This window comes from Ranitomeya variabilis, chromosome 2, assembly GCF_051348905.1.
Source record: "Ranitomeya variabilis isolate aRanVar5 chromosome 2, aRanVar5.hap1, whole genome shotgun sequence".
Classification (NCBI taxonomy): Eukaryota; Metazoa; Chordata; class Amphibia; order Anura; family Dendrobatidae; genus Ranitomeya; species Ranitomeya variabilis.
Window position 1 is genome coordinate 185,942,066 of NC_135233.1, and position 20,375 is coordinate 185,962,440.

The following is a 20,375-nucleotide window of genomic DNA, read 5'->3' on the forward strand; positions in this document are numbered from 1 at the left end:
TTGAGTAGATTCCTGTCCTGGCTGGGCGGATCCCTCTCTCAGGTGTGCTGTCATGGGTTCTGGAAGAAGCTGCTACCAGTATGTAACATTCGTGTTTTTTGCGAATAGCTCCTTAAAGGGAACCTGTCAGCAGGATTATGCATAGTAACCTACAGTGTCTGGTCTGCGCAGTTATACTGATTAAAATGATACCTTAGTTAATACAGGAAAGAAATATATCTTGGTACCGTGTTAGCCAGTAGATAGAAAAATATTTAGAATTGAGAGTCCTCAGTGGTTGATACCTTTTAATGGCTAACTGAAAAGATGGTAACAAATTGCAAGCTTTCGAGACTACATACGTCTCTTCATCAGGCAAAGACTAAAACAAATTCTGAAGAATCACATATTTATGCACAACATAGTATAGAGAAAAAAAAAAAAAAAAGGGGAAAAAAACCATGGATAAGCTAGGTGACATGAAGCAGAATTACCATGGGTGATAAACAGTTACGTCCATAAATATTGGGCCAATTCTTAGATAAGGATTGTTTTATTGTCCTGTGATTAGGGTCTCGTTCTGTTGTGATGACCCCACATGGTCTGAGGGGCAAGTTCATTAGTTGATGTAAAAAGACATAAATCCGTGTGACACATTCATTCCTGCATTTAGAGTGTCAAAGGTCGTCATCAGTTTATACTCCCAGACTCTTCTGTCTCTCTGAGTTTTGAAGTTACTTTTCAATACAAGTAATTTCATGTCCATAATGTTATGATTTGGGAGACAGAAATGTATTGCCACAGGTATATCCATTCTTTTTTCTTTTATTGTATGGCGATGAGAGTTCATCCTTGTTCTCAGTTTCTGCCCTGTCTCCCCCACATACAGACCCCCAGTTGGACATTTAGTACAAATAATTAGGTACACCACATTAGAAGTGATGCAGCTGAATGTACCTGGTATCTTGTAGTCCTGGTGTGAATTGGGGATCTTTATCTTGTCCGTGGTCATTATAAATGGACAGGTTTTACATTTTTTCTGATTGCAGGGAAAGGTACCTGCAGCTGTTGGAGAGGACAGGGAGCTTCTGACAATGATGCTTCTTAGATTTGGGGGCTGCCTAAAACACAGTAGTGGGGGGTCTGGAAAAATGGATTGTAACCGGGCATCTTTTTGCAGTAAAGGTTGTAATTTCCGTGCAGCTCCCCTTAGCGCCTCCAGATTTGGATTGTAGGTGACCACTAGAGGCACCCGGTTATTTTCTTCTTTAGTTTTGTAATGTAGCAGGTGATTCCTTGATATTCTGGTGGCTCTTGTAATCTGATTTTCAATTGTTCTTGGATGGTAGCCCTGATTCAAAAAGGTCTTTCTGAGGCGACCCAGGTGTTCATCTCTATCCATTGGGTTGGAACATATACGATTGTATCTGATGGCTTGGCTGTAGACAATGGAGTTTTTTATGTGTTTTGGATGGAAACTGTCCCATTTAAGGTATGTTGGACGGTCGATTGGCTTCTGATACAGGGATGTCTCTATTTTATTGTTCTGCAGCTTAATGATGGTGTCCAAAAAGTTAATTTCAGTGCAGGAGTAGTTGAGTGTCAAGTTGATGGTAGGATGAAATTGATTAAACTGTTCATGGAACGACTTTAGCTGTGGCTCAGACTCCGTCCAGATGATTAAAATGTCATCAATGTAGCGGTAGTACGCCAGAGGCCTGATGGGACATGAGGACAAAAAGTCGCTTTCAAGCTTGGCCATGAACAGATTTGCATACTGTGGGGCCATTTTACTTCCCATTGCTGTGCCAGTCTCCTGTAGATAGATCTTCTTGTCAAACTCAAAGTAATTGTGGGTGAGGATAAATTTTATAAGTTTCACCACAGAATTTGCATCAGTCCCTGTGTTTTCTAGGAAGAATTTGCAGGCATTTAATCCATCCTGATGTGGGATATTGGAGTACAAAGATTCCACATCCATGGTGACCAGGATGGTTCCTTCTGGTAGAGGACCAATTGCTGATAGTTTATTCAATAGGTCAGTTGTGTCCTGAATGAAGCTGGGTGTATCCTTTACCAGGGGTTTAAGAATACCCTCTACCCATCCAGATACCTGCTCAGTAAGGGTGCCCACACATGAAATAATTGGTCTTCCTGGGTTTCCAGATTTGTGGATTTTGGGAAGCATGTAGAATGTCCCTGTTCTTGGACTTTCTGGTATCAGGTCATCGGCTCTTATGGATACGTCGGGCAGACAAGATACCAACTTGTTTAGTTCCTTGTAATAATCCTGTGTAGGATCCGACTCCAATTTTTTGTAGTAGCGTGTGCCCATAAGTTGTCTGTTTGCTTCCTTCATGTAGTCTGATGTGTTCATCATGACTATTGCACCTCCTTTGTCAGCAGGTTTGATGATGATTTCTTTGTTGGCTTTCAGAGTCTGTATGGCCTTTCTCTCCTGGGCACTGATGTTGAATGCTTGTGTCCTGTTAGTATCTATGATGGTGGATTTTATCAAATGTCTGAAGGAGTCTATATAGTTATCCAAATGAGGGTTGCGTCCCGGTGGAGGTGTCCAGTCTGACCTCTTTTTGGTTGTTAGAATCCCTTTTCCTTCAGTCTGAGTGTTTTCTGAATCTTCTGTATCATTGAAATATTCCCTCAGACGCAGTCTCCTGAAAAAATGTTCCATATCACTGCAATTCAGGCCTCTATGCAAACAGATACAAAACAAAGCCTAAACCTGACAACTTGGACAACCACTCCATTCCAGGCACAAATAACTGTGTCATTAATCTCTCAGATTATAAACCCAACAAAGTGGAGCTGGCTGTGCTTTCCAGAGGACTCTCATTTTGTCCTACTAAGGCCCTGGATAAAACTGAACTCTGCAGTGATATGGAACATTTTTTCAGGAGACTGCGTCTGAGGGAATATTTCAATGATACAGAAGATTCAGAAAACACTCAGACTGAAGGAAAAGGGATTCTAACAACCAAAAAGAGGTCAGACTGGACACCTCCACCGGGACGCAACCCTCATTTGGATAACTATATAGACTCCTTCAGACATTTGATAAAATCCACCATCATAGATACTAACAGGACACAAGCATTCAACATCAGTGCCCAGGAGAGAAAGGCCATACAGACTCTGAAAGCCAACAAAGAAATCATCATCAAACCTGCTGACAAAGGAGGTGCAATAGTCATGATGAACACATCAGACTACATGAAGGAAGCAAACAGACAACTTATGGGCACACGCTACTACAAAAAATTGGAGTCGGATCCTACACAGGATTATTACAAGGAACTAAACAAGTTGGTATCTTGTCTGCCCGACGTATCCATAAGAGCCGATGACCTGATACCAGAAAGTCCAAGAACAGGGACATTCTACATGCTTCCCAAAATCCACAATTCTGGAAACCCAGGAAGACCAATTATTTCATGTGTGGGCACCCTTACTGAGCAGGTATCTGGATGGGTAGAGGGTATTCTTAAACCCCTGGTAAAGGATACACCCAGCTTCATTCAGGACACAACTGACCTATTGAATAAACTATCAGCAATTGGTCCTCTACCAGAAGGAACCATCCTGGTCACCATGGATGTGGAATCTTTGTACTCCAATATCCCACATCAGGATGGATTAAATGCCTGCAAATTCTTCCTGGAAAACACAGGGACTGATGCAAATTCTGTGGTGAAACTTATAAAATTTATCCTCACCCACAATTACTTTGAGTTTGACAAGAAGATCTATCTACAGGAGACTGGCACAGCAATGGGAAGTAAAATAGCCCCACAGTATGCAAATCTGTTCATGGCCAAGCTTGAAAGCGACTTTTTGTCCTCATGTCCCATCAGGCCTCTGGCGTACTACCGCTACATTGATGACATTTTAATCATCTGGACGGAGTCTGAGCCACAGCTAAAGTCGTTCCATGAACAGTTTAATCAATTTCATCCTACCATCAACTTGACACTCAACTACTCCTGCACTGAAATTAACTTTTTGGACACCATCATTAAGCTGCAGAACAATAAAATAGAGACATCCCTGTATCAGAAGCCAATCGACCGTCCAACATACCTTAAATGGGACAGTTTCCATCCAAAACACATAAAAAACTCCATTGTCTACAGCCAAGCCATCAGATACAATCGTATATGTTCCAACCCAATGGATAGAGATGAACACCTGGGTCGCCTCAGAAAGACCTTTTTGAATCAGGGCTACCATCCAAGAACAATTGAAAATCAGATTACAAGAGCCACCAGAATATCAAGGAATCACCTGCTACATTACAAAACTAAAGAAGAAAATAACCGGGTGCCTCTAGTGGTCACCTACAATCCAAATCTGGAGGCGCTAAGGGGAGCTGCACGGAAATTACAACCTTTACTGCAAAAAGATGCCCGGTTACAATCCATTTTTCCAGACCCCCCACTACTGTGTTTTAGGCAGCCCCCAAATCTAAGAAGCATCATTGTCAGAAGCTCCCTGTCCTCTCCAACAGCTGCAGGTACCTTTCCCTGCAATCAGAAAAAATGTAAAACCTGTCCATTTATAATGACCACGGACAAGATAAAGATCCCCAATTCACACCAGGACTACAAGATACCAGGTACATTCAGCTGCATCACTTCTAATGTGGTGTACCTAATTATTTGTACTAAATGTCCAACTGGGGGTCTGTATGTGGGGGAGACAGGGCAGAAACTGAGAACAAGGATGAACTCTCATCGCCATACAATAAAAGAAAAAAGAATGGATCTACCTGTGGCAATACATTTCTGTCTCCCAAATCATAACATTATGGACATGAAATTACTTGTATTGAAAAGTAACTTCAAAACTCAGAGAGACAGAAGAGTCTGGGAGTATAAACTGATGACGACCTTTGACACTCTAAATGCAGGAATGAATGTGTCACACGGATTTATGTCTTTTTACATCAACTAATGAACTTGCCCCTCAGACCATGTGGGGTCATCACAACAGAACGAGACCCTAATCACAGGACAATAAAACAATCCTTATCTAAGAATTGGCCCAATATTTATGGACGTAACTGTTTATCACCCATGGTAATTCTGCTTCATGTCACCTAGCTTATCCATGGTTTTTTCCCCTTTTTTTTTTTTTTTTTTTTTTTTTCTCTATACTATGTTGTGCATAAATATGTGATTCTTCAGAATTTGTTTTAGTCTTTGCCTGATGAAGAGACGTATGTAGTCTCGAAAGCTTGCAATTTGTTACCATCTTTTCAGTTAGCCATTAAAAGGTATCGACCTTAGTTAATGAAATTCGTCTTGTGGCTGTTAATGTTTATTTTCAGTTTTGTGTTAGGCTGCTTTCACACATCAGTTTTTTGCAGTCAGGCTCAATCCGGCAAATTTAGAAAAAAACGAATCCGGAGAATGATGCTGCGGGATCCGTTTTTTTTTTCTCATAGACTTGTATTAGCAACAGATTGCAACGAATTGCCTCACGTTTCATCCGTCGTTTGCTGGATCAGTCGAAAATGTTTTTTCCGGCGGCGGGAAAGTAAAGTTTTTTTTGTCTGCGGCAAAAAACCAGACAGCGCCAGATCCGGCACCGTCCAGCGATTGCTAGAATGGAAGCCTATGGGTGGCGGATCCATCACATGACGGAATCCAGTGCCGGATTCCGTGTTTTTTTTTTTTTTTTTTTTTTTTTTTACTGTGCATGCTCCGATTTAATTAGGATACAATTGGCCAGCCCCCAATTAGGAAAGGTGTAGATAAAGCCTACCAGGCAGGGCATCACTCATCCATGTACCAGCCTGCAAACAAGATAGTTAGAACCTGCCGCTAGCCAGAGCAAAAACCTGCCGCTGGCAAGAGCAAAAACCTGCTGCCAGCCACAGCCTACTAGGCCAGCCATAGCCAACCAGGCCAGCAGCCAACCAGGCCAGCAGCCAGCCACAGCCAACCAGGCCAGCAGCCAGCCACAGCCAACCAGGCCAGCCACAGCCTTCCAGGCCACCATCCAGCTAAACAATGTCTTCTGGAGCCATCCCCGTGTCGTCAGCACTGTGAGGTAAATAAATACAGAAGATGTGAGTGACGGCTGTGTGGCATCTAAAGCAGGGGGGAAAGGCCTGCCTCCATGACGGAAGACAAGGTATTTTGGACAAATTATAAAACTGATTATTTCGGCAGTTACAGCACACAGAACTAAAAGAGCCACCTTGTCAGAATGCAGCATTACTGCTGCACAAGGTGGCTCTTTTAGTTAAAAATGCCTGGGGGTGGGGGGGTGACAGGTTCCCTTTAAGGTGGTTTCTTCAAAGTTGTCATCAATAGCAATCTGTTTCTTGCATATTTTGAACGATTCGATTCAAAAGTGAAATCCACATAGATCTTCAGAATGTTTGCCATCACGCCTTCCATCTCTGCCACATGCTCTACAACCTGTCAAAGATGGACTGTAGAAACACTGTATATATAGGTTTTCAGTAGCCAAAAGCATATGGGAGCCTCTCATGGGCGTTTTTAAAAATTGGATCTGTCATAATCCGGATAAAAAATGGAAGAAACGGATGAAAAACTGATGTGACGGATCCGTTTTTTTGCCGGATCCGCTAGTCAGATCTGGCAGAAAAATGGATCCATCGTACCAGTTTTTCACAATTTACAACAGATCCGTCGCGCAACCCGTTTTTGACTGACCTCAAAAAACTGATGTGTGAAAGCAACCTTAGGCCAGGTTCACGTTACGTCCGGGCAGTCTGTTAAGACGGACTGCGTTACACTGCGGCATAACTCTGTGTAACGCAGTCCTTTAACGCTGCCATTAAATTCTATTTTGCACGCACAAAATGGGCATGCGCTAGCGATGTGCCGTCATTGAGTGATGGACCCTGGGACGCGGGCTACAGCTTTTCCGGTTCAGTCACTGCTAGCGTAGATGGAGCATCTGCTAGCTCTATCAATTTTGGCACTTGCGTTAACGCAGCCCGTTTAACGCATGTGTTGAATGGGCTGCATTAACGCTATGTGATCCTAGCCTTAATGATATGTTTGTGTCCTAAGACTGGGTTCATGTATGTGGTGTTCTGATTAGGCAGGGCCGGCGTTAGGGCCAGGCAGACTAGGCAGCTGCCTGGGGCCCCCACTCCCTTGGGGGCCCCCAGCATCTACAGCAGACGCTTCACTGATAATAGCATTATCAGTGAAGCTTCCGATGTAGAGACTGGTTAAGGACCTGTAGTGACATCACGATCAGGTGACCTGCCATGTGACCGTGATGTCACCACAGGCCATGTACTCAGGGACTGTCTGGATGTTTCTGCAGTGAAAAAGGAGCGTGCAGTGAAGCACAGGAGCAGCGGCCACTGAACCTCCCCCATCAGAGTGATAGAAGCGCTCATTGGCCAGTGCTCCTGCCCTCCTGCACGAGCCTCTGAGGGAAGAGAGAGCTAGAGATGGCAGCCACCAACCTGAGCTGTGAGGTAAGCAGTGCAGCACTGTGTGAGCTGCTCCTGTCCTTCTGTCAGCTCCTCCTGCACAGAGCCTCTGAGGGGGAGCTAGAGATGGCAGCTACCAACCTGAGCTGGCAGATAAGTAGAAGAGCACCGTCCCACTGTGTGTGCTGCTCCTGGTGATGATGGCTCCTGTCCTGCTGTCAGCTCCTCCTGCTCTTGTTGGCAGTCCCAGCAGAGGAGACGGCAGGGAGGTGTCTGCTGGGACAGTGCTGCTGGGAGCAGGAGGGCTGCAGCTGATAGTATGGAACATCTCATTCCCTCCAGAATAAAGCATGTATCTGAGGTGTGTGTATTGTATAGTGTGTGCTGTCTGTGAGCTATGTGTGTGTGTTTATGTGAATCACATGTATCAAATGAGCATTTGTTGTGCAGCATCTGTGTGTATGTGTGTGTGTAGGTGTATGTGTGTATATAAGTGTGTGCCGTGTATGTATATAAGTGCGTGCCATGTGTGTGTATATACTGTAAGTGCGTGCCATGTGTGTGTATATACTGTAAGTGCGTGCCATATGTGTGTATATAAGTGCGTGCCATGTGTGGGTATATACTGTAAGTGCGTGCCATGTGTGTGTATATAAGTGCGTGCCATGTGTGGGTATATACTGTAAGTGCGTGCCATGTGTGTGTATATAAGTGCGTGCCATGTGTGTGTATATACTGTAAGTGCGTGCCATGTGTGTGTATATACTGTAAGTGCGTGCCATGTGTGTGTATATAAGTGCGTGCCATGTGTGTGTATATACTGTAAGTGCGTGCCATGTGTGTGTATATACTGTAAGTGCGTGCCATGTGTGTCTATACTGTAAGTGCGTGCCATATGTGTGTATATAAGTGCGTGCCATGTGTGTGTATATACTGTAAGTGCGTGCCATGTGTGTGTATATAAGTGCGTGCCGTGTGTGTGTATATACTGTAAGTGCGTACCATGTGTATGTATATAAGTGCGTGCCATGTGTGTATATACGTGCATGTCATGTATGTATGTATGTATGTATAAATGTGTGCCATGTTTGTATGTATGTGTGTGAATAAATGCATGCCATGTATGTGTATAAGTGCGTGCCATTTACATGTATGTATGTGCCATGCGTGTTTGTGTATAAGTACATGCCATGTATGTGTGTGTGTATACAAGTGAATGGCGTGTGCGTATAAGTGTGCCATGTATGTGTATGTGTGTATAAGTGCGTGCCATGTGTGTGTGTATAAGCATGTGCCTTGTACATGTATGTATGTGTGTATAAGCATGTGCCGTGTAGGTGTGTGTGTGTATATATATATATATACATTTTTTGCATTACTCTAACTTGAATATATGTTAGTATATGTAGATGGCTGGGTATAGACACACAGTGATAGCGTGTGAGTGTGGTGTGTGTGTGTTTGTGTGTCATGCACATTTTTAAATACTGGCTGAAGAACAGACGAGAGTTTATATATATATATATATATATATATATATATATATATATATATATATATATATATATATATATATATATATACACGTTGGCAATCGTGCAACAAATGAGCAAAATGCTCATTTATAGGACATTTCATAACTTTCCCACATTATTATGAAAAAATTACAGCACATCCTGTACCCAATGTATTATATAATGTATTTAAGGAGACAGAGTCTGTCCATTTGATACCAACTACACCAAAATGGACACTGACTCCGACTCTCCAGCCCTGCTGCTTATAACATGAAACTATATGGGGACAGAGTGATCTACTAGTGTTCTGTCCCCATCGTTCTTCATTAGCCGGTGTAAAGAGGCCGAGAAACAAGAGCCAAACGGCTTCAATATTGTAGATCACACGCATTGAACGGCCTGAACTCAGCTCATGTCAATACAACCAAAATGTTTGAGAGTCATGGTGCAATATGTGAGCATTGGGGGCCTCATTTTAAACTTTTGCCTAGGGCCCCACATTGTCTAAAACCGGCCCTGTGATTAGGTATTCATAATGCAGACTGCTGATAGGTCCCTGATCCCTCAGTGACCTGCCCCCTAGTTTGCATAATGAATACCATCACATTCCGAAAATAAAAATGCTTCTGCAGGCAGGTGTCTGCCGTGGCCCCTGCACTGCAGCATAATCGCATGGTTACTGTGCACTTTATCCCTTTTGCAGATTTACTTGAGCGAGGGGAAAAAAAAAATTGAAAATGTCGCCCGGGGCGCCTGCGCAGTAGCAGCTATCTATTACTATAGAGTTCCCGATAGCTGCTGATGCGCAGACGTCGGTGGTGCCATTTTGCTGGAGGAGGACATTTTTTTTCTTCTCCAAGATGGCGTCGCCCGCGTATGCACAAAAGCAGCTGTTGGCGATCTCCAAGAGCTGCTAATGTGCAGGAGCGGGCGGCGCCATCTTGGAGGAGGACATTTTTATTTCTTCTCCAGCAAGATGGTGCCGCTTGCGCAACAGCAGCTATCAGACCTCTATACAAACCGATGACACTGTGTATAGGTTACTATGCACAACCCTGCTGACAGGTTCCCTTTAATTTGGGTTCTGATTTGTCTGTCTTTGATAAACTAAAAAGCAATGCTACCTCAAGCGATACTATCTGAGTGCGCCACTCTGTGGCCCTCAGTATTCCTGCAGTGATGTCAGTTCTTTGATTTGTGTGACTGCTGCAGTTAAAGAAGTTGTCCAGTACTATAACTTTTTTTTTTTCTTCATAAATCTTGCTATTATGTGCCACTGTGTCCACTGTTTGTTTATTTTAGCAATATTACCTTTTATCATGCTGTAGGAGCACATCCTCCGTGCTGGCTCTAGCTCTCATGGGGTTAATCAACAACTTCTTTTCTCCTGACTTATTGTCCTCTAATACTACAAGTTCCATGATGCATTGCACTGGCCTGTAAGCCAGCACCAAGCACACCCACTCCAAAACACACCCCAACCCCTCCCTCCTCCATCTTCAGTCTGAAGCATCTTAACGCATTGTAAGATAGATAGATATGGGATAGATACATACAGAGATATATCTATCTATATCTATCCATAGATATATCTATAGATATTTCCATACATATATCCATTTCCATGTTTCTTAACCCCTTCATGACCCAGCCTATTTCGACCTTAATGACCTTGCCATTTTTTGCAATTCAGACCAGTGTCCCTTTATGAGGTAATAACTCAGGAACGCTTCAACGGATCCTAGCGATTCTGAGATTGTTTTTTCGTGACATATTGGGCTTCATGATAGTGGTAAATTTAGGTCAATAATTTTTGCGTTTTTGTGAAAAAAAAGGAAATTTGAAGAAAATTTTGAAAATTTCACAATTTTAAAATTTTGAATTTTTATTCTGTTAAACCAGAGAGTTGTGACACAAAATAGTTAATAAATAACATTACCCACATGTCTACTTTACATCAGCACAATTTTGGAAACAAATTTTTTTTTGCTAGGAAGTTATAAGGGTTAAAATTTGACCAGCGACTTCTCATTTTTACAGCAAAATTTACAAAACCATTTTTTTTTTTAGGGAACACCTCACATTTGAAGTCAGTTTGAGGGGTGTATATGGCTGAAAATACCCAAAGTGACACCATTCTAAAAACTGCACCCCTCAAGGTGCCGAAAACCACATTCAAGAAGTTTATTAACCCTTCAGGTGTTTAACAGCAACATGGAAGGAAGAAATGAACATTTAAAGGGCCACTGTCACCCCCCTCAAGCCGTTATAAACTAAGAGCCACCTTGTGCAGCAGTTATGCTGCATTCTAACAAGGTGGCTCTTTTAGTTTTAGGTTCAAGTATACTCCAAAAAAAAGCGATGTGATACTTAGCCATAATTGGTGTCTCCAGCCACGTAGGCTGGTCCTCCCTCCCCAGCTCGAAACGCTCCTCTGCCGTCACTCACATCTTCTTGGTTTCTGCGCCGCCCCCTCAGCGCTGTTTACGTTTTCAAACCGGCGCCTGCGCTGTGTAGTACTGTTCTGCGCAGGCGCAGTAAGCTGTGGCAGTGCGGCCACCCACCTTTGGAATCCCAGCCCCGCACTGTGTTATGCATTATGCACAGTGCAGGGCTGGGATTCCTGGGCATGAGCACGGCGTGTTTCACCCTGTCAGCCCGGTCCCCCGCCTTACTGCGCCTGCGCAGAACAGTACTACACAGCGCAGGCGCCGGTTTGAAAACGTAAACAGCGCTGAGGGGGCGGCGCAGAAAGACCAAGAAGATGTGAGTGACGGCAGAGGAGCGTTTCGAGCTGGGGAGGGAGGACCAGCCTACGTGGCTAGAGACACCAATTATGGCTAAGTATCAAATCGCTTTTTTTGGGGTATACTTGAACCTAAAACTAAAAGAGCCACCTTGTTAGAATGCAGCATTACTGCTGCACAAGGTGGCTCTTTTAGTTTATAACGGCTGGAGGGGGGTGACAGTGGCCCTTTAACTTTAGTCACAAAAATGATCTTTTAGAAACAATTTTTTTGTTTTACCAAGGGTAAAAGGAGAAACTGGACCCTGAAAGTTGTGGTCCAATTTGTCCTGAGTACGCCGATACCCCATATGTGGGGGGGGAATCACTGTTTGGGCGCACGACAGGGCTCGGAAGGCAAGGAGAGCGCCATTTGACTTTTTGAATGAAAAGTTGGCTCCAATCTTTAGCGGACACCATGTAAAGTTTGGAGAGCCCCTTTGTACCCAAAGATTGGAGATCCCCCACAAGTGACACCTATTTTGGAAACTAGACCCTCCAAGGAACTTATCTAGATGCATAGTGAGCACTTTAAACCCCCAGGTGCTTCACAAATTGATCCGTGAAAATGAAAAAGTACTTTTTTTTCACACAAGTTCTTTTAGCCTCAGTTTTTTCATTTTCACACGGGCAACAGGATAAAATGGATCCTAAAATTTGTTGCGCAATTTCTCCTGAGTACACCGATACCTCACATGTGGGGGTAAACCACTGTTTGGGCACACGGCAAGGCTCGGAAGGGAAGGAGCGCCATTTGACTTTTTGAATGAAAAATTATCTCCAATTGTTAGCGTACATCATGTCTTGTTTGGAGAGCCCCTGTGTGCCTAAACATTGGAGCTCCCCCACAAGTGACCCCATTTTGGAAACTAGACCCCCCCCCCCCCCCAAGGAACTTATCTAGATGTATGGTGAACACTTTGAACCTCCAAGTGCTTCACAGAAGTTTATAATGCAGAGCCGTGAAAATAAAAAAAATATTTTTCTTTCCTCAAAAATGACAGAGAAATTGGACCCCAAAAATTTGTGTCCAGTTTGTCCTGAGTTCCCATATGTGGCGGTAAACCACTGTTTGGGTACACGTCGAGGTTCGGAAGGGAGGAAGCACCAATTGACTTTTTGAATGCAAGATTGGCTGGAATCAAAAGTGGCGCAATGTCGCGTTTGGAGACCCCCTGATGTGCCTAAATAGTGGAAACCCCTCAATTCTAACTCCAACACTAACCCCAACACATCCCTAATCCCAACTCTAACCATGACCCTAATCACAACCCTAATCCCAACACACCCCTAACCACAACCCTAACCCCAACACACCCCTAACCCTAATGCCAACCCTAACCCCAACACACCCCTAACCACAATCCTAACCCCAACACACCCCTAATCCCAACCCTAATCCCAACCATAACCCTAACCCCAACACACCCCTAACCCTAATCTTAACCCTAATTCCAACCCTTAGGCTATGTGCCCACGTTGCGGTTTTGTGTGCCGATTTTTCTGCATCGTTTTTGAAAAATCCGCAGATAAAACGCACTGCATTTTGCCTTCAGATTTACCCCGGATTTCCAGTGTTTTTTGTGCGGATTTCACCAGCGGATTCCTATACAAGAACAGTTGTAAAACGCTGCGGAATCCGCACAAAGAATTGCCATGCTGTGGAAAATACCGAGTGGTATTTTCTGCACCATGGGCACAGCGGATTTGGTTTTCCATAGGTTTACATGGTACTGTAAATGTGATGAAAAACTGCTACGAATCAGCAGCCAAATCCGCACCATGTGCACATAGCCTAATTCTAACCCTAACCCTAGTTCTAACCGTAACCCTAACCGCAACCCTAACCCTAATTGCAACCTTAACCCTAACCCTAGTTCTAACCCTAACCCTAGTTCTAACCCTAACCCTAGTGGAAAAATAAAAACAAATATATTTTCTTTATTTTATTATGTTCCCTACCTATGGGGGTGCTAAAGGGGCGGTTATTTACAATTTTTTTTATTTTGATCACTGTGATATGATCTATCACAGTGATCAAAATGAACGGAAGATGGCGGCGCCCATGCAGAAGACGGACGGCCACTGGGAGGGACACCGGAGGTCGTAAGTGTGGGGGGTGGGATCGGAGCACGGGGGGGGGGGGGGGAGCGGAGGACAGGACTGAGGACGGAGGGGAGGAGATCGGTGGCAAGGGCAGATCGTGGTCTCCAGTCATGGCCGATGATTTTGCAGCATCGGCCATGGCTGGATTGTAATATTTAACCAATTTTCATTGGTGAAATATTACGATTGCTCTGATTGAAAGTGAAAGTGAAATGTCACTTTCAACAGCCAATCAGAGTGATCGTAGCCACGGGTGGGGGGGAGGTTTCGAAGCCTTTCCCCCCTAAGCTCAAGTACCACTCCCCCTGTCCCTGCAGATCGGGTGAAATCTCGGTTAACCCCTTCACCCGATCTGCAGGAACGTGATCCTGCCATGACGCCACATAGGCGTCACAGGTCAGATTGGCACCGACTTTCATGACTCTTACGTGGCGTCACAGGTCGGGAAGGGGTTAAGAGGTGACAAAAAGCTACCCAAATGGCTAAAATTGGGGACAGGCACCATGAAAAGTGGCATCAATGGACACAGTACAAATTTGCAAATATCGCAGCATCAGTCAGCCATGGGTAGGGTTGGGCTGGGCCAGGGGGCAGAGGGGCAATTGCTCCCTGGCATTGGTCTCCTAGCTGCAGATTTGGGCCGTTCAGCCACACATTACTTTAGAAACTGCACTGTACCTTTTATTTGCACTTCCCAACAAGCAGCATCGTGCGGATTGCAGCCTGGAGTGACCTCTGCTCCACCAATGTCCTTCCAGCACTCTGATTGGTGGAGAAGCCGTCCCTAGAGGCTGTACTGTATTCTTCCTGCTCAGTGTGCTCCCTCACCAATCAGAGAGCAGAAAGCAGACAGTGCAGCACCTCTGAAGAGGCTGCCGGTTGCACCACACAACATGTGTAAAAACCTTCCTGCAGAAGTGTGAGTAGCTGCAGGCAATCAAGGACACTTATGGTAAGGTGTCTCTGCTTCTTGGTTGTTTGGAGGGATGCATAGTTGAAACTCAGCTCAAGGGGAACTATTGGGGTACATATCTGTGGGGTAGGCAGAAATAGGAGTTGAATTTTCTGTATGTCTCATTCTGTGTGATTAAATGCAGACTCAAGTCCCAAATTCAGTGTATTCCCATGTATGTTTGTGTGTTATGACCTGTGTGTTATGACCTGTGTATGTGTACATGCATGCTCTTGGTGAAGTGTGTATATGTGAGAGTATATGTGGTGATATGTGTACATGTGCGTCTGTGTGTGTGTCAACTGTGTATATGCGCAACCGTGTACGTAGTGACTTGTGTGTATATGAGTGTGTACGTCGTGAAGTGTGTGTATGTGATGTGGGTGTGAGTGTGTACATGGTTACGTGTGTGTATTTGGTGATGTGAGTGTGCATGTGGTGACTTGTGTATGGGTGTGTACATAGTGGGAGAGTGTGCACGTGGTGTCTTGTGTGTGTATCAGTGTGTACATAGTGACATGAGTGTGTATGTGGTGGTGTGAGTGTGTATGTGGTGACGTGTGGGTATGAGTGTGTATGTGGTGACCTGCGTGGGTGAGTGTGCATGTAGTGACCTGCGTGGGTGAGTGTGCACGTGATGTCTTGTGTGTGTGTGTATGAGTGTACATAGTGACATGGGTGTGTATGTGGTGGTGTGAGTGTGTACATGGTGATGTGGGTGTGTGTATGTGGTGACCTGCGTGGGTGAGTGTGCATGTGGTGACGTGTGTATGTGTTGATGTGGGTGTATGTGGTGACCTGCGTGGGTGAGTGTGCACGTGGTGATCTGCGTGGGTGAGTGTGCATGTGGTGTGTTGTGTATGTGGGGTTGTGTGTGTATGTGGTGATGTGGGTGTGTGTGTGTATGTGGTGATGTGGGTGTGTGTATGTGGTGACCTGCGTGGGTGAGTGCACGTGGTGACCTGCGTGGGTGAGTGTGCATGTGGTGTGTTGTGTATGTGGTGATGTGGGTGTGTGTATGTGGTGACCTGCGTGGGTGAGTGTGCATGTGGTGTGTTGTGTACATGGTGACGTGTGTATGTGGTGATGTGGGTGTATGTGGTGACCTGCGTGGGTGAGTGTGCACGTGGTGTCTTGTGTGTGTGTGTATGTGGTGATGTGGGTGTGAGTGTGTACATGGTGATGTGTATACGTGGTGACGTGTGTGTATGTGTGGTGATGTGGGTGAGTGTATATGTGGTGACCTGTGTGGGTGAGTGTGCACGTGGTGACCTGCGTGGGTGAGTGTGCACGTGCTGTCGTGTGTGTGTGTGTGTGTGTGTGTGTGTACATAGTGACGGGTGTGTGTGGTGATTTGTGTGTGTGTGTGTACATAGTGATGTGTGTATGTGGTGATGTAGCTGTGAGTGTGCACGTGGTGACCTGAGTGTGTATGTGGTGCTGTGGGTGTGTACATGGTGACGTGTGTATGTGGTGAAGTGTGTGTATGTGGCGATGTGGGTGAGTGTACACGTGGTGACCTGCGTGGGTGAGTGTGCACGTGCTGTTGTGTGTGTGTGTGTGTGTGTACATAGTGACAAGTGTGTATGTGGTGGTGTGAGTGTGTACGTGGTGACCTGTGCTTCCGTGTACATGGTGACGTATGTGAGTTTGCAGTGACGTATGTATACGTTTACATGATGTGCATATTAATGCATTTGTACGTGTGCATAGTGACGTGTATGTGTCTGAGTATATACGTGGTGATGTTTGTGCCTCTGTGGTGACCTGTGTATGTATGCATCCGTGTAATTGGTAACGTGCGTGTGTCTGTGTACTTGGCGATGTGTAGTTGCAAATCTGTTAATGCACAGTAAGCTGGGTGAAGCAGCGGTGACACAGGACTCTGTCAGCTATTAGCGCCAACTTTGAAAATCTCGCGTTTGGCTTTTTCCTACATCACTGCTGCCTCCCTGGGCATGCGCAGGGCGACAATGAAGTCGCGGTGCATGCATACAGCTTCACTGCGTATTTGGAGGGTGGTGGTAGAAGCTGTGGGGTGTCACTGGTGTCACTCACTGCTACTATCACTGCCCCTTACGATGTATTTTTTCACAGTTAGAAGATGTGATGGCAGAGATAGAAGCACATCTCCCACAGACTCTGTAACCATGGTTACAAGACATCTTCAGAGGCTTATCTTAAAGGGAACCTGTCAACAGAAAAAAATACAATCAACCTGCAGATATGGGGTTAATCTGCAGGTTAATAGCGTTCCTTACCTGCCCGGCGCCTGCACTTAGCCAAACGCTGCAGGGAGAAAGTTTACTTTATTTTCCATGTAGCGTTAACGAATCTGAATTTGCCATATTCGTGCCATACTGGTACCAACATATTCGGTCATTTTTACTCCCATTGACTCCAATGACGTTCGGCGAATATTGCATATACAATATTTCCTTCTGATTATAATTGGAACCAAATTTTGAAAAATTCTCCCAACTCTATTAAGAAGGCAATTTAAGTTTAGTATGTATGAAATGGTTTCTTATCAGTTGCACCTCGGATGCGCACTACTCACGCTGAATGGTATGTAAGACCTTAGACTCCTTAACACCACTCCTGGGCCAGTGCTTTGTGTTTGCCCCCTAGGCTACAATTTGCCAGCCAGCCCCTGGCCATGGGCCATGCATGAGGTATCAGGGCCTGGCACAGTATTTACAGCTTGTAATTGAAGTTTCAAAGACCTAGTTAAGGGAAGTCAAGTAAGCCTTATTAGCTGGGAGACCTCATGCATCACCTCCAAAATATATATATATATATATATATATATACACACACACATATATATATATATATATATATATATATATATATACACACATATATATACACACACACACACACACACACACACACACACACACACACACACACACACACACACACACACACACACACACACACACACACACACACACATATATATACACACACATATATATATATATATATATATATATATATATATATATATATATATATATACACATATATATATATATATATATATATATATACACATACACTCACCGGCCACTTTATTAGGTACACCATGCTACCTATTAGGTACACCATGCTAGTAACGGGTTGGACCCCCTTTTGCCTTCAGAACTGCCTCAATTCTTCGTGGCATAGATTCAACAAGGTGCTGGAAGCATTCCTCAGAGATTTTGGTCCATATTGACATGATGGCATCACACAGTTGCCGCAGATTTGTCGGCTGCACATCCCAAAGATGCTCCATACAAGGCAGGATGGATCCATGCTTTCATGTTGTTTACGCCAAATTCTGACCCTACCATCCGAATGTCGCAGCAGAAATCGAGACTCATCAGACCAAGCAACGTTTTTCCAATCTTCTACTGTCCAATTTCAATGAGCTTGTACAAATTGTAGCCTCAGTTTCCTGTTCTTAGCTGAAAGGAGTGGTACCCGGTGTGGTCTTCTGCTGCTGTAGCCCATCTGCCTCAAAGTTCGACGCACTGTGCGTTCAGAGATGCTCTTAGGCCTACCTTGGTTGTAACGGGTGGCGATTTGAGTCACTGTTGCCTTTCTATCAGCTCGAACCAGTCTGCCCATTCTCCTCTGACCTCTGGCATCAACAAGGCATTTCCGCCCACAGAACTGCCGCTCACTGGATTTTTTTTCTTTTTCGGACCATTCTCTGTAAACCCTAGAGATGGTTGTGCGTGAAAATCCCAGTAGATCAGCAGTTTCTGAAATACTCAGACCAGCCCTTCTGGCACCAACAACCATGCCACGTTCAAAGGCACTCAAATCACCTTTCTTCCCCATACTGATGCTCGGTTTGAACTGCAGGAGATTGTATTGACCATGTCTACATGCCTAAATGCACTGAGTTGCCGCCATGTGATTGGCTGATTAGAAATTAAGTGTTAACAAGAAGTTGGACAGGTGTACCCAATAAAGTGGCCGGTGAGTGTGTATGTATGTATGTGTATGTATGTATATGTGTATATATATATATATATATATATATATATATATATATATATATATATATATATATTATTTTTTTAGTCAAACCACACTGAGTGCAAATATCAGTTTCATACAGTAATATTGCTAGAAAAATGTAAGGAAAGTAGCACAGGTAGGTGACTGAACGCAAGTGCTGGCCTGCCTATCTGGGAGACCTTCTTACACAGGCAACCCACATATAGAGGGCAAACTTTAAGTCTCTACATTTCAAAAAATTGTCACACAGCACAAAAGTGGCATCAATTTCCAGAGTAGAAATATTATAATAGGCCTCTGACATACCTTCCACCACGAGCAACCCACCAGATAGAGACCCAACTTGGAGTCTTCACATTTGAAAAAATTGTAACCCCAACAGCAGCCACAGACTGCAGTAACGCAAGATAAATATGAGACACTAAAAACGACACCATCCCCTAGTCTACCCAATAGGAAAACCAGATGCGTGTATCTGTCAGGACACCACCTGCAGCTCCGAAGTCCGTTCTGAGTGAATGCTGGCTTCCGGGCATGACAAAACTTTCAAGGTGTGACAGGTGAGCTCAGACCCAGTTGTAAAAGGGTCTAAGTTCCCCCCACCCGATGATATTGAGCTTCAGATACTTCTGCACCATCTTCTCCGGTCATTCACAATGTGTTAGACTTGTACTCTGTTCTGCCGCTGTACGGGCTGGTCTAAAAAAAAGTGTGAAACGACTCAAAGAAATTGCGTGTGCCACTTACACTGCTGCTCCTGATAATTTGGCAATAATGCCTTGACGTTCCCAGGGTTGGACGTCTACAACTAGGATGCACAGTGTGTCTCTCACTGCTGTCTTGGGGAAAAGCACCCTTAGGCTATGTGCACACGTAGAATGGATCTCTGCTGATTTCTCCGCAGCGGATTTTAGAAATCCGCCGGTAAAAGGCACTGCGTTTTACCTGCAGATTTACCGCGGTTTTTATGCGGATTTTGTGCGAATTCCCCTGCAGTTTTACACCTGCAGATTCCTATTGTGGAGCAGGTGTAAACCGCTGAGGAATAGTCAGCACTATTTATAATCCTAAGAATATGGGCATCGTGTTGAAGATGATGCAGCACAAAGGTGTTCGTGTGTCTAATGCTTTCATGAGGTCTTTGTCCATGTTATGTTGGTGGCATGGTAACACTCAAGGCTTCTTCCTCCGTCCAATCTCGCCAACTACGCACAGCCGAGAGTAGATCATTATCGTCTTCATCTCCTGACTGTTGCACGACCATCACCTCATCCTCCTCAATTTGTTCCTCGGCTCCCTCATCTTCACGAACAGTTTATCTGGTACCATGAGCCCTCCTTGACGCTGTAAGCCACCCTCCCATGGCACCCACCTGTGCTATGACAGTCCAGAAATTACAGATGGCTATCCCTTCCAAATCCTCCTCTGCTTCCGAGTCTTCCTCTGGGACCATCACCTCCTCACGCAGACTATTCAAAGTCTGCTCCAGCATGTAGATGGCTGCAATAGTGATGCTGATGATGAAATAGTCAGCACTAGCCATCATAGTAGCCATTTTAAAACTGTGCAAAATGA

The 20,375-nt window shown here is 44.5% G+C and overlaps 1 protein-coding gene across 8 annotated transcripts in view; it reads left to right on the forward strand.

The window, feature by feature from the left end:
• Window positions 1-20,375, forward strand: part of ZDHHC14 (zDHHC palmitoyltransferase 14) — a 213,507-nt gene that overhangs the window by 56,828 nt on the left and 136,304 nt on the right. The gene's annotated exons all lie outside the window — the stretch shown is intronic.